Below are 16723 nucleotides of genomic sequence, written 5' to 3'. Positions count from 1 at the left end.
GTGGATATTTTGATGAATAAAGGTGATTATTTGAAAATATTTATTTATTTATAATTTCCCCCAAAAAAAACGACAGGACTTTTTGAATGACCTGGTAATTTGTATATATACTCTGTATAATCATATATTTGTAATTGTTATTATATATCAATAAAGAGGATTTGAAAAAAAAAAAAAAATAATTACAGAAATATTTCTTTTGTCATTTGCTACATATACTAACATGAATTACGTCAATGAAAGAATATTTCCGACATTTTTTTTCCTTTATCTTTGTTATTTAATGTTTTAATCAGACACACTCCACAGCTACCTAATTTCCTGCATTAAGCATTCCTGTATTTATTACCTGTTGATGGCCGTGGATATCTGCGTTATAACACATCAGAGAGCTATTGAACAAAAAGAAATATAAAAATTTATCTTGGAATCGATGCATAACAATTCGCGTGACCAAACTGATCCCCTATCAGCCCAGAAAATGGAAGGCCCAATTACAACGGATACGCCATGTGATGTCCTCCTGATGCTTCGTATAAGATAAATTGTCACTCTGTTATTCAACTAGATTTCGATGCCTGACATGAGAAAACACAGTCCATTTTCGTTACATCAACCGTGAATTTTTAAAATTGTTTTAGCTCTATACATTGGAACGTTGTATTCGAAATTAAAATTTTATGAGGGGGGAAACGTTATTCACTTTTTTCTTCGAAAATATTAATTTTAGAATATTAGTATTTTATTTATTTATGTTTTCACTATTCATTCATTTGGAGATAATGAGCATTGGATTTAGATCAAACTATGATTAAATATGGTGGCAGCAAATTAGTAGTATAAGTTTCTATAAATTAGATGATAATTAAATAAAAACACATCGATCCCGAAAAGTTTTAATTAGGATTAGAAAACTCACTAAGAAAAAAAAATCGGCTTTACGTTAAAACTTAATACTATAACTATAACAAAACTTAATACAAACAGCCGAGTAAATCGAATATGAATCGCTCATTAGCACCAGCATGATCGGTAAACATTTCATATCTTCATAAGATTAAAAATAATGGCGAAATCTCTTTTTTTAATGCTGAAAATCAGGTTATCCAATTTTATTTCATACAGTATCTAGCAAATTAAATGCTTATTATGCAGCTATAAGCATGAATATAGTATTAGAGCTCAAAGGTCCACGTCTAAAAGAAAATATTTATGAAGCATTTCTAATAAGATGGAAAATTAATGCTAGCTTTGGGGTCAACCTATATAACGTTCCTGCATCCATTTACTTATTTATTTATTCCAAATATATTTTTTGAATAAAGAAAAGTATGTTTGTTGAAGATAATTGTTCTTAGATAAAATAATAAAATCTATTAAATTCATCAATAAATAAAATACATGATAAAAGTAATTTATTATTTGTTTTTGTTATATTATAATCTATGAATAAATAAATAAAACTATCCATGAACAATATAGCAAGTTTCTAAACAGCATATCTGGCTTTCAAGTATTTTATTTAATTAAAATTAAAAAAAGATACATTTCCATGTGGTAGCATTATTTAGTAAATATTTAATATAACATAATAATGAATTCTTCATACTGCACTTACCTGTTAACATATTAACATAAAATAAGAGATTTACTTAAGGCTTTTCAGAGTAAAAATAAAGATTAGTTTATCAGATACTAATGATAAATTATGAAATTATTTTAGCACATTCTAATTAAAATTATTTGATTTCAAGGGTATGGATGATTATTAAAAACAATAAATAAATCTGAATTTTTCACACGTTTCTACACTAAGCTTTATCTTGAAATTTTCAGATAAATTAAAACTGGTTAAAACTAATTATCTCCTGCAATAAAGAACCTCTACCAAATGATACGGAATAATTTTTGATTTTGATAATTAATAGAGACTATTTTGAATGTTTTTATAGATCAGGTAATGAAAGAACAGTGTAAAATTCTTGAGATTAAAGAGTAAATTAATGTATTAAGTTTAATTTACACTCACTAAAACTATTATTTGCCCAGCAGTATTTATTTTATGGGCTTTGTTCAATTATTCTGTATGAAGTGACTTGAAATAATTTAAAAATTATCAGAGAAATGCATTACATGCGTTTAGGAATACTATCTTCAATATTTATTTTACTTCGATAAGATGAAACGTTTGTATTTTATTAAAAATAATTATACAGTATTGTTTAAATTACCTGGTAACTCCATCGGAGCTTAGCTTGAAGAAGTAATTTAATTCGAACATTGTAACATAACAGTACAGTAGTCCGTGTACATTTAATACTTACAACGCAAATTGTAACCACAAAGTGGGCTGGTGCCAATTAATTTTCATTTTGATCATGTATAAGATTATCTTCTCATGTTATTTAAGTAAGTGCATGCATAAATATAAAAGAATAAATTATAGGGGAAAGAAAATGTTACAGACGTATATAAACATTGCTTTTCAACTTCAACTGAGTATTTCAATAATCAAATAAATAAATAACATTTCAAAATCTGTGACTAATTTTTTGTTTTATAATGTATTTGCATCTTATTATTTTAATTTTTATTTTATTTTATTATTATTATTTTGATTCGAGAAACAATGACCAGCTATCATTGGGTACAACTCTTTCTGGTGGACTTGTAGATAGATATAAAATTGTTTTGATAAAATAAATACATGATGTCCCTGATGATCAGTTTGAATTTAACAATAATATAAATAGTTATAAGTTATATTAATAAAATAACTGAAAAGAAAAGGATTAATCCCTCAAAAAAATGTTTCTAATGTAACACAACGTACTTCACTGAAGGCGTTTAGCTCCAAAACCAGCCTAGTCCATTTTTAATTAATATTTTTTTTTTTTACTTTTTTATCACAAGGTAAATAATTTCTTTACATTGGCATTTTATTAAACAGTTTTTGGAATAAAGATTCACCTCATTTAACTGTTTTTTTAAGAACGCCTTTTACCTTGCAAAAATATAGTAAAAAAAATTATAATTTTTAAAATAACCTTGTCTGGTTTTTGAACTGAACGCCTCAAATAAATTTTGTTATATTACAATACTTTTTCATGTAATCATCCTTTTCTTTTCGGGTATTTTATTAATACCTTTATTTTGGCTTTTAACTACCTATTTCATTGACAAATTTAAATTGTATGTTTACTGCCTACGAGTCATATATAATAACGCAGTATATTTGTGAGTAATGAGAAATGATGAATAATAAAAAAAAGAAAAAGGAGATGAATTAATTGTATTCCAAACATCCTCCAATTATTTTATTAGATTAACAATATCTTAAACAATATAACATTAATATAATTACCTTAGTTTCTCTGATATTAGCTCACCCCTTCGTAGTTCAACAATATATTTCTAATACCTCTCAATTTTTGCGGGATCCACATATAAGGGGAATATTTATCCAATATTTGGCTGAAACAACTAAAATAACTGTAATGAGTATTAACATAAATTAACATATATTTTACATATTTATTATAATTAACATATATTAACATAAATTTTAATAGAATATGGGATAATAAGAACAATATTGACAGACAATTGATCAGATTGAATATAAATAGTATCTCGTATGCAGAACCATTTAGTTAAACTCAGGTTAAGAAATATTGCAATAAGAAAACTTTTGAAAAATAGATTTTACATTAAGTTTAAAACATATTAAATAATTATAATTTATTTTACTTTGATGACAATTATCCATTTGTTAAATATTTTCTTTTTCCAAACTCAAGTATGATATGACAATATTTAATATAACAAAGCAAAGTTTAAAAAAATAGAAATGATAAAATATACAATTAATCAATTTTTTTCTGACTTTAATTTTTCTAAATTTAAAAATTTTTATTATACATAATTAATTGCTTATATGATAATATAATTTTGTTATAATTCATAACTTAGCAAAAACTCCTTCAAAGATAAACATGGTGTCGAATATTGTACAAAGTATTTTTGTTATTGGAGGAAAAAAACAACAGATGATTGTCCCATCAACAATTAAAAATCTGTTAAAATATATGGTAACAAAAATTTAATAATTTCTAAAGCAATAAATAAACTCCCAAAATTTGTTTTTTTATTGAATAATTGTTAAGAAGGAAAAATTCTTCATTTTTATTTTCTAAAATTCGACAAAAAATTGTAATTAAAAAAAATCCATTTGTATCTAATAATTTAAAGTTGAAAAGCGTACTGTAATAGACCAGTTGAACAGGCTGCTTACATTTCAGAAAATGTGTTACTTTCTGAGATTCCTTGCTAGTTTGTGTTATATAAAGTTTTACCTCCTTGCTACCATGTAGAATGTTTCCTGCTTACTCAAAGTTACAACGAGTACAACCAACAAGACATCCCTCACAACAAGTTCCTATCTTTCCACGACTAAACTTCCTAGTACATCATAACCCTTCATTTATAACTTGTGGCATGTTACAGTTATTTCATTAAAAATAATAAAATTTGTTGGAATTATCACTTCTTAGTACTTGCAATAAAGTTGTAGTTAATTTTTTTATCAATAACACTTATTCAAGGCCAAAATAATATTTGGTTCGTCCTATAATTTTTAAATATATATATGACTGGGAACCTTTTGTTATATCATTTTTTGAAAACTATAAATATTTTACTTTTTCTACACCAAAATGAAAATTACATTTTTAAAAATAGCAATTATGTTTATTATTTTAATCCAGAGTAAATCCTTTTACAACTATTCTATTGAATTCCTTCATTAAGGTATTTTTTAGGCAAAGTTGTCGATATATTTTTTAAATATTGATGTTTATAAAATTTTGAATGGAACTTTAACAATTTTTGAGTAGTTGTGTACTTATATCCTACCATTAATTTACACTGTCATTGTATCTTTGCATAGTATACATTATTATATCATGCCTATCAGCATGTAATATGTATCGTAATAATTAATAAATAAATAGACATGAATAATATATATAATATATTATGCTTTTATGAATTATAATGTTTGAGAATGGTTATGATCGTCCTTGAAGAAATATCTGAATTTGTTTACAATATCAAGAAAATGTTTCGGTGGTTAAAATAATTTGATCTTTTACGACTTTCTGCTGAATTATTACAATCAGAAATTTAATCCCCATAAGTTGAGATTCTCACATGGCGAAAGATGTCTTTGTTTTAACATCTTTTTACACACAACAGCAGGATTCCTGCATTATTAAATAAAAACAAAAACACTAATAATTAAAATTAAGCTTCCAAGGTGAGTTTAAACAATGACCACAAAACTCTTTCTAAATACCAGATGAACCCAACGTTAATAACTAATTATTGTATATGTATTCGTGGGAATTATTAAGATACTGAATTTCAGTAAAAATTAATACCATATAAAATACGAGTATAAAAGCCGCGTAAGGAGCTATTTCATTTAGAAGTACATTAAAGGAATGATATTAATTATCAATTTTAATTTTTTTTTTTTTTTTATTTCAGAACTTATTAAACCATTATTATGGTTTAAATGGCTTTGAAATAATGAAATTATTATTTTACTGACATTAATTAAATTGTCAATATAATGTGTACTGTAACTACAAAATTATTATTGTAACATTGGAATTTTTTAGTAATTGAATTATTATTGTGGTGAAAACATAAAATTGACATAATATTTAATTATTGGTCCAAACTTTCATTAAAGATGATAGCTAATGAATATGAAGAATATTTAGTGTTATATAATGCAAATATTAACATGTTCTTGCATAATTATATTGTTTTGTAACATGGGGTTAAAATATCTAAGTAGTACATCCCGTTGATGAATAGTTACCTTACATAACAGTATATGCTAAATAAAAATTCTAACATCCACAGACCCTAAATTTTCATGAAGTCACAAATTTTCTATTTTTTTCAGACTTGATCTTTTGATTACGCGTAACAATTATTTAAATGTTGAACTATAATACATATTATGTTAAAAATACTAATCAAATACAAAATGTTTGCTTGTAAAAATACAAATATTTGGGAATGAATAAAAAGTTTGCATTATCAGTACATGCTCAATAAGGAATAGAACTACCATTAAAATATTGCACAACCACTTACCTACAAGAACTCTTCATTTAGCGATTACTGCTCCCTTCCTATGGGCCATTGCATGATTCAATACAGCCTAAAACCTTCCTAGATAAAAGGCCCTGCTAGACTCAAATATAACAATTTTTTTTTTCAAACAGGTAGTTTCGGAACCGAGAGCGTTAATACAAACAAAACTTCCAGTTTTATTTAAGTGTGTGGATTATATGCATTAAAAATACTTAGGTCCATACTTTTCTAGTTGTACTGTTGTACATACATGAATCTACTACATTGAACGGTAATAAGTTAAGCATTTAGCACTTCTAGGTGCTATGACTGACAGATATAAGAGCATTATAGGGTCCTAAATAGCTTTATAAACTGTGTATAGAATAAACAAAGGGGACACTAAGAGATGATTGGAGGGGGCCGTGTTTGCTGAGCACTCAATGTACAGCTGCCGATCCATCTGCGAGCCTCTGTATCCTCTCTCAGTCGCTCTGGCATCTTGAGAAATATATATAAAGTCAATTAAACAAGTAAAGTAAATAATAAAATTTATCATATTTAAGTCTTATAATAAATTATCGAACAAGTAAAACTTATGTCTTAAGTATTTACTTCAATTATTAAATGCACAAATTATAAACCTTATGTTAGAACCAGTATCCTTGTCTAACATTGATAGATTAAAAATATGGAAAACTGTTTTTTATTTTAATTTATATAATGTTTTTATGACAGACTCGTTTATGACTTTTTCTAAAAGTAATTTGCGGACAAGCACATATATAATAACAATATTCTAAGGAATTCAATAACCAACATTAAGCAAAATAAATTTATGAAAAATATGGGTAAAATTTTATGTTACTATTTACAATTAAATTTAATAATGGAATAAATAAAAATTTAGACCAAAATGCAATTTGAAATTAAAAATAGTTTGTTTATATGATAGTTGTTAGTGTAAGTTGATCCAAAATTAAAAGTTTTAAAAATTAATGAAATTATGACAAAATAGGTGACGAGAAATAAGCTTAGGTAAGCTTATTAATGATTAATATGATTCCCTATTAATTAAATTCTTCACAGGGTAATTTGACTTGTAATTAATGACCTAAGCAGAATAGCCTGCATAACATTTTTAAATTTGGACGTGAGGTGTAAATTTATTTATAAGGCTTGTTAAATTATTAATAATAATGTTGTTGTTAAAATTGTTACAAATGAATGTATAATAAGCTGTTAATTGATAGATTGTCCTTGAGCAAACGTTGAACTGTTGATACAATCAAGAGTGTTGAGACTAAACATGGATACCATTTGATTTAGTTTAAAATATAAACTTTATGTTACGACTAGTATCCTTGTTTAATATTGATAGATTGAAAATATGGGAAACTTTTTTTTAATTTTAATTTATATTATGACTTTATGAATAAATGTCTTTTATGACAGACTCATTTACGACTTTTTCTAAATGTGATTTTTGGAGAAACACATATATAATAATAATAGTAATATATAAATACATAGTAATAATACATATTTTTTTAATGCTAGAGTAACCAAATCCAGAGAGTAAAATATTGGACATGAATCTACCGAACCCATGTCGTCGGTCTAAAGCCAAAGTGGCGTATCAACAAATTTCATAGAACATTATATTTCAACTATATTTGATTGTAGTTGATTCCTAATTTTTATATAAATTAATTGATCACTTTCTATGTTAAATTAGTGATGTAAAACATTCAGTCAGGTCTATCTGGCGTTGGGAAGAGAACAAAAAAATTAAAATAGAAGATAGAAATTTGATTTACAATTTGAGATACACTTTGGACTGACAATATTAAAACCTCTTGGTTCTTGTTAATTTTGTTTCTACAGCACCCATTGTTTTAAATAAATGTAAATTAAATAACAAATGAAATTTTTATTTTTGGTAGAAAACCATTTAGAGATGTATAAGTCAGATCTTATATTGAAATTCATTTTTTTTGTAACCTCCTTCATTATTAAATTTATACAATACATTCATACAAATGCATAATACAAATGACAAATGTATACTAGCCTACTACTGCCTTGTTTGAAATTCATGGTTAGGTAATAACATTATAAGTAAATAATCATTTCATTGTGTATCACAACTAATGATACATGAGATGCTTCAAAATACGAACGATACCTTATAGTCCCTAGAAAAAAATGAATTTCACTAAATAATAAATTTACATTGTTGATTCACCGTAATGGAAACTTTAGTATTGTCTCATTAAGGATATTTATTTCTTATTATTATTTTAAATAATACATGGCTTTACTTTTCTACTGATCGACTGAGCCGGCTGCAGCCATGTTGGCTTACTGAGGATGGTATGATTAGTTGTCAATAATTCTTCATAACATTTTACAGCTAAAATATTTAAGGTTTTTACGTTTCAGATTCTTGTAATGGATATGACTGTAAAATTTGATTTCAAATGAAATCTATCGCATATAGAGCAATACCCAAACTGTGCTAGTGTGAAATGAGTTAATCTAAACTAAAATAATACTGAAACATAAGAAAAAATTATTTTAAAAAAATCCTAATGAAAGGAAGGATGGATTGTAAGTTTTGCTCAGAAAAGGGAAAAAGAGGCGTAAAAAAGCCAAAGGCAAAATTCAAACGAAAGACCTTCACCTGCCAAGTCGAATTTCCGGGAATTTTCTAATTTCTTACACACGCAGGAATACACACACTTCCTGCAATTATATTCTGAAAAATTCTTCCCCCACTTTTATAAAAATGGAACAAAATGCCCGCCAAAATGTTTCGTCAGTATTCATTTTTTTATTCGAGCAATGTTAGTAAAATTAATGAAAAATGGCCTATCAAACGATGAAGATGTAAAATGTCAAGTAGAAGACAAAAGAAAAGTATGAAGGTGCAAATGTTGGTCGAAATTGTTGTGAATACAAATACAATTGTAATAAAATTACAATTACGGGTAATTGCAACTGCTTGATGAATTACTGTAATTGTAATTGAAATTAATAGTTGAACCACATTAGTTGCAATTGCTAAACACTATCTTATGTAATTATAATTACGTTTTGCTCAATGCAGTAGTATCTCAATTCAATTAATTTTTTTTTTTAATGACGGTTTCTAATAGACAACAGAGGAGCTATAAATACTTCTTCTGCAGAATCTGAGAGAGGTAGTAGTAAATAAATAGATCTTTACAGAACTCTGTTTTCATATGAGTTATTGTACCAGTGCTGAGCAGTACTTAAATTATAGATTTCGAGTAAAATGTATGTGAGTACTGAGTGCAAATTGTAATTAATTATCCACGTAATCAACAATTCTGACTACTTCTGCGATCGATCACATCAAATTTTGTAATTAATAAAATCAAATTAAAAAATTTGTGAGAAAAAAAATAATGAAGTAAACTTCCAATCAATTACATCTTGTACTTGAATTTCACCTAACTGAATATTTTTAATAAACCTATCATATCAATGTATAATTATAATGCAAGAAAATTAAATATAAATCGACCAAATAAATAAAAAAAATTCTACATTTATCAATCTTTAGCCATAACTTTATCATAACATAGTCCAATATGGGGATGGGATATTTGGAAAATAATTTACTATAAAAAGAACAATGAATTATTATGTCTTATCTTATGTATGTTTCTGAATGAATGCAATGACAATATATTCAACATTTTCAAGGCTATGACCTCTTTTAGGTGGATAGCACAGATGAATGAAAATGATGTTTAAGTAGAAATAAATAAACTAATAAACCTTACTAGGTAGTAAGTACGAGGGACTTCGTCAAAGAGAATAGATTAATGTTACTTTTCTCAATATATTGAAAATAGTCGGGAAAGTTAAGATTGAAGAGCTTACATAAATCAACAAAATACTCAAAGAGACTATTGTATTCAAAATAGCTTTTATACGTTCTCTAGAAATAATTAATTTCCCAACTATCTAAGGAAGAATGTTTTTATTTTTCTGTGTCATTCATCTAAAAGATATCATAAATTTAAAAATATTAAATTTATCGTCGTGGGAATGGTCTTGTATGATTCAGAAATATAAAAACCATGAAAAATAATACCTCATTTCACATATTTTAGAAAATTATTTTCCAAACATTTTTAATTTTGACGTCCCAGTCTAGTTTGTCCCAATAAGATTCTCAGCCGATGTAAGTACTTTACAATGCAAACGAATTGTAAATTGAATTGTTGTTAATTATGAACTAGATTGATTTATATGAAAGTTGTTTAAAAAGAAAGAATGATAATTTCACAAAATATTTTTCTTAAGATCAAAGATATGGTGTAAAAATGATCTAAATAAATAAGCAGAATTTTAAATAAATTATCTCAAATGCTTCTTTGTAAATTTTAAAAAAATATTTCAATATTCAGTTTATACTCCCTTATATTTAATACTGAGTTTATGATGAAAATGACCAATAGAAACGCCGGAACGTTACAAAAATTTGAAATAAATAACATTTATAAATCCTGCACTATTGAGTTGTCTTTAATACCCTCATTGAAATTGTTTGACAGGGCTTAAATGTTGAATTTTCAAAAACGTTTCTCAAAAGTACTTTCAAGTAAATTTATAAGCGAATATGAAATATTAATGAATCATATAACGAACTGAAGGAGAAATTAAATGTTTTAGCATTTTCATTGTTATTATGACAATAGTCAGTATTAATTTCACCTATACCTACATAAAATATATATTAAGCGAAGTATCACCATCTATAATAATTAATAAAATGATAAATAAACATCAAACAATAGCTATTGCAATTTTGAGCTCAAAACAGCATATATAAATTTACTATCTGCAGTTTTCAGGCTATATAGTAAATAAAAATTCAAATTAATCATTCGAATCTCAAAATTGACGATTCCTCAGTATGAATTTGATAGTTTGCCTATGAATAAGAGCTCATGACTTATTTTCTTTTCCGATTAGTTACTAAGTAAAATATTAATTAAGGTCTTTCTAATAATTATCTATTAATAATATTAAATAAAACAACAAATGAGACCAGTTGGACAAGCGGAAACGAGCAACAGGTGTCCCTAAGATAGTTTGGCTCTAGCTACAGATGATCCGATTAGGAATTAAGGAGTTAACTCCACAAAATATTTCTAGAAACATTCTTCTTTAATTATGCATTAATTATTCTTTTATATAAAAACAAAGTTGATTATTTACAGATAAACGATAAACGTATTCAACAGAGCGTAATTCATACAATTATATATGTATAATTCTAGCGATAATTTAAGTTATTATATAATAAAATAATAATCTTCTTTCACTAACGCCGTTCATCATATCAAATTTTATTTACATATGTGCCATTATCAATGCAAATTCTTTTTTTATTTTTTTTTTTTTTATCATTGAGGATGATTAATTTACACGATTTCACTTTTTATCATTTTATCTTATAAAACATATTTCTACATTTCAATATATTATTTTCTCATCATTTCACGTTTTGAGAAAATAGATAATAAACAATCATTCTTATTTACATTAATTAGAATTTTGGTGATTAAATAGCTTTTAGTGTTTTATCATTTATATATTTAATCATTTAAATCGTGTGTTATCAGTAACCAACCTTTTGTCACTAATAAAATATGACGTAGTTGTTAAATTGCTTCTTATGATACTTTTCAAATATCAAAAATGTTTCTATATATGGTTGACAAGAAATATTAAGTGTTTTAATGTTTTCTCATTTAATTATATAGAATTATCTTCTTACAAACTAACAACTGGTGACTCCGACGTGATGATTACCCCATAATGGTAAAATAAACAATATCATATGTTAATAGTAACAAAAGGTAGGTTACAGATAACACACGATTCAAATGATTAAATATATAACTGATGAGACACTACATCCTTTTATCGTTATTGATGTCAATCAATTTAAAATTCTCTATATATCACTGGAATTGTATTAAATTATATTAATTATTATTAGGACCTTAAATTATATTGTACAATAATTTGTATTAATATAGTTTATACTAAAACTCACCTTACAGCACCTGAGCATCTCAGCATGTTTACATTTATCATTTTATTCAATAAAGGAATATATGTTAAACATGTTTCATATAAATTACAATTTTTCGATCATGTATTATTAATATTTTACCTCAATAACTTTCGCATTACCAATTTGAGCGCCACCAGCGAGGTTCTGTTGGTCCACACATCACAATCAGGTCACCATTTCTAAAACTACAAACTATCAATTTGCTTTATATAAAATTATACTTTATAACATTTTTGAAATAAAAATAAAGAAAATTGTTTCGTTATTTTTACTATATATATCTTGCATTAAATTAATAATAATATGAATAAGAGAAATGTTATTTATGAAATGCTAATAAAATCTGTTAAATATTAATAGACAAAAATTTAAAAAAGTATGAAATTAATTAATCAATGCGTTGATATTATTAGTGTCATATTATTAGGCCACAAAATTTGTATATCATACGTCTGGTTTATTGTTAATCTCTAACGTGAGCGCCAGCCATTGGAAAAAAATAAGAACTATTCTATTCCTTTCGTTCTACTATTTAAGCTATATTTTACCTCTAAAATAGATTTATAAATAATAAATAAAACAAATTTTAAAATTGTTCTTTTCAATCCCTCATCATGTCTGACCCCCTAGGTAAGGCACTTCAAAAATTCGTTTTATATCTAGAACTGATTATTTATTTCAATTCACTTACTGATTTAATCAGCTATTACATGAGAGTTTCACTAAAAAATACGCAAATCAAAAATCACTAAAATTTATTTAATTTAAAATAAAAATAACTAAAATTTATCTATTGTAGTCAATAAAAATATATAAAATAAAAACTATACGTCTAGACCTTTTTCCTTCACTCATTAACTTACTCACTACTCCCTCATTTTAACTTTTTTTTAAAACCAAAATTAAAAATACTCCCCCGCTACTAAATGGGCATGCATTTTTACAACTCGAAATTATGACTTTCTAGTATTAAGGGTTTAGATAGTGAAATCTGAGCATCTTTAGTTAATGACCCATTGAGACTTTGTTGATTCTCTTTCATGAGATGCTAGTGTTGAAAAGCTTTTCATCTTTATGTTATCCAGTAAAGACGAGACAAACCGCAACTAAAAATATAGTTTATCATACTATAATATAGTAATAATATAATACAGCTAATAATGTATATAGTAAATATTCAATAGGAAACATTTATTAGGCTTCATACAATTTGAGTTTAGTATTTTAACAAGTTAATTAACCATCCAAAATTATACTTAATAGTCAAAGTCAAATTGAGATGGAGTTTAAAAATGAATTTAGTTTATAATTTAATAATAATATAATGGTAGTGTGGATTAGTACCAAATCCCATTAGAACTTATATTGCCTATTTTTCAAATCATTTTCATTTATAACATTTTTATGTATAAATTGTATACTAGTATATATACACTTTAACGTAAGACATATTATAAAAACATTTTATTTCCTTTTAGCTATTTCTCATAACACATTATTATTTTCATTAAATATATTGGCTAATCTTTTTTTTTTGTGTTTGTTTACCTTAATCTCTTTCTATCATTCTCATTAATATCATATTTTTATTTTCCACTCAATCCTTCAAAATTTCTTTGCATTATAAAGGTTTTACATCTAATCAATGATTTAAAAAAATTGACTAAGCCTCTTTGAACTAACTAGGTATTGACTTTAAACTAGAATAAATACATATAGCATTGTTCTATGAGCTTAAATTAATATCAGGTTGGTGTAATAAGAGAAAAAAATAGAATGAGGAATTTTCATAAAAAATAAAAATAATCTTTACAATATTTATATTATAAATAAACTTTCATTCTATTTGGTCCATCGTACAAGATTATTATTTAACCTCTTCAGCAAATGGAACCTTCTGTTCAATGGAATATGACAAAATCCAAAAGACATTTTGGTTATTATAAAATACTGATCTTCATTATTTAATCAAACGGGTGAATTCAGTAAATTTGTTATTTTAGATGGATTTTGGATCATTGAATAAAGAGAGTCATTGACTCTAGTAAGTCAAATAAAAAAGGAGACGATCTAGTGATTACTTACTTTAAAATTTAGGAATCTTCTAACCTACTGATTAATCTATGAAATATCTTTCAGCAAGATTCCATTGTTTATCATTGATAAGCTTTGATCTCATTTTTTTTAATATCGATCTGTAATTATAACATACGGAATAGAGAATTTGATTATCATATCATTTAGAATATTATATGTTATCATAAAAAGTCTGTGTAGACTAGTTTAAATATTGCTAGTACTATCCAACAAGCATTTAATATTCTGGTCAGAAAACTGGGACCACTATAATGGAGCCATTGGCAAAAATCAAACTTATATTTCACATTTTCACTGCTGTCATTTTTTTCAAAAGTTCTCAATTATTAAATAGGTAAAATAAATACACAAAAAAGGATTACTTACCAATATAAGGAAGGAGAGAAGCGGAGACAAACACAAAGACGACAGAGACCGAAGACAGAGCGAAGAGGAGGTGCTGCCATCTGTGCGAGGTGGGGGGAAGCAGACGGGGTGGGGGGTCGGACTCCCCCCCACATTTTTGTGGCACAACCACCCCCACCGCAGGAGGGGAAGGACTCGGGAGATGCACATCACTCTTAAGGTTAGTAGCTATCTCTTATCTCTCTCGCTCCCTAGTCATCCCTCTCCTCGCTCCTATTTCTCCATGGGTTCTTCTTTAATTTCATTGATTGGTCTAATAATTAATAATTGTACTGTAAAAATAATAATTGCATAAGATGTAATAAAAAATATTTATGACGGGCAGTGTTTTGTAACAGAAAATAGGATCCGTATACATAAAATTAATTATTTTTCATGTATCAAAGTGTTTTCATTTCTATCTAAAAAAAATAAAATTATATAAAGGTATAAATTAACATTGTATAGTATCCAGTAAGTGATAATAAAAACATATCGAAATAATTAATTATTGAAATGTTTTATTATAAATTATTATTTATTTAGTATTCATTTATACCTTCACAATACACTTTCCTACTTCCTTACAATGAATTAAGTATCCCCCCTCTCTTTTTTATTGTCTGTTTTTCTTATAAAGAACTAAGTAATATTGTCAAAACTTTTTTTTATTCATTTGTACACATGTCATGATATTAGAAATTAAGATTAAATAAAATAGATTAAACATATTTTTCTCTGTATATTGAATAAAACACACTACAGATTCGCTACCTTAGTTTTGTAGGAATGGTATTTAAATTATAAATATATCTAATATTACAAATTACAAATTAAATTATCTAGTTTCTATTAATAGAGTATATTAGTATTCACTATAATTAGTATTATCAAGTATAATTTTCTTCTATACATGATTATTGGCTTGGATATTTTTTTTTTAAACCATTTAATAATATTTGGAAGGAATAGGTAGTCCATTTCTTGACAGATATTATCATGCATACGCGTTCATTAAAATGCCTCGATTTCATATATTTCTGATAAGATAAAGAAATTAAGATAAAATTACTTTCATTTTCGTTTAAGCAAAGTTCTATAAATATTTAGGTATATCATATAATCTATTTTATAACTTCATCATTTACGAGTAAACGATTACGGGTGGCGAGTAAATTGTAGAAAATGATAAGCTATAAAAAAAATTAATAGCCATAATTTAAAATATTAATTAAAATTAGAATATTTAATTGAAATTGATTGAAGTAAAACTAAGTGAAATGCAATAGGATAATAGGTGAATTGAATACATTTTAGTAACTGAAATATAATTCTATGAATATTGAAAATAATGAATATATAATATGCGTTCAATCCAAATTAGTGAAAAAATTAAAACTGCAGACTTTTATAATAAAAATAATCTTTCGAAATTCAATCAAAGAACTCACTGTTGATAAGCTTTAAAGATATCTATTGTCTCTGTATCAACTAATCTTTAATCGCAGTGTAACAATTTGTTGACAGAAATACCTTTTGAAACATATTGGCAAAGTTTTAATTATTTTAAACTTCGTCACTAATAAACGATAGTGGCTGTAATGGTGGTATAGATTTACTACCATATTATGAATGTGAAAACCTGGAACCAAGAATTATATCTACGATTCTCCTGGTTCTAGATCCAAGAAAGACACTGACTGTAGTGGTGTGCACTTTCTCATATTCTATGGAATATAATACACTTCACAGTTATCGCACAAGGAAATAGTCATATTACTTTAGTATAAGCAATAAGACCTGATGACGTGACTTAGAGAAATAATAGTTTTTGTTTTGTTAAGAAAAACCTGTATTTGCAGCCATTTTAATATGACTATTGCCCTAAAAATATCTTGGCTTGAATAAATATAAACATATTTTTAGAATTGCAGTATTAATTTTGTACTTAATCATGTTATATATATA

At 26.0% G+C, this 16723-nt stretch overlaps 1 long non-coding RNA gene across 1 annotated transcript; it reads right to left on the bottom strand.

The window, feature by feature from the left end:
• Positions 1 to 3286: 3286 nt before the first annotated feature.
• Positions 3287 to 14814, bottom strand: LOC106688272 (uncharacterized). Its single transcript, XR_001344301.2, has 4 exons — positions 14738 to 14814; positions 12374 to 12459; positions 6172 to 6651; positions 3287 to 3483 (listed from the first exon to the last, which is right to left on the bottom strand). It is a non-coding gene; the product is annotated as an uncharacterized lncRNA (long non-coding RNA).
• Positions 14815 to 16723: the final 1909 nt, after the last annotated feature.

The sequence above is a fragment of the Halyomorpha halys genome, unplaced genomic scaffold (assembly GCF_000696795.3).
Source record: "Halyomorpha halys isolate HHAL.00 unplaced genomic scaffold, Hhal_1.1 Scaffold1096.1, whole genome shotgun sequence".
Taxonomy (NCBI): Eukaryota; Metazoa; Arthropoda; class Insecta; order Hemiptera; family Pentatomidae; genus Halyomorpha; species Halyomorpha halys.
Note: the sequence above shows the minus strand (reverse complement) of the source record. Positions and strands in the feature narration are given on the sequence as shown.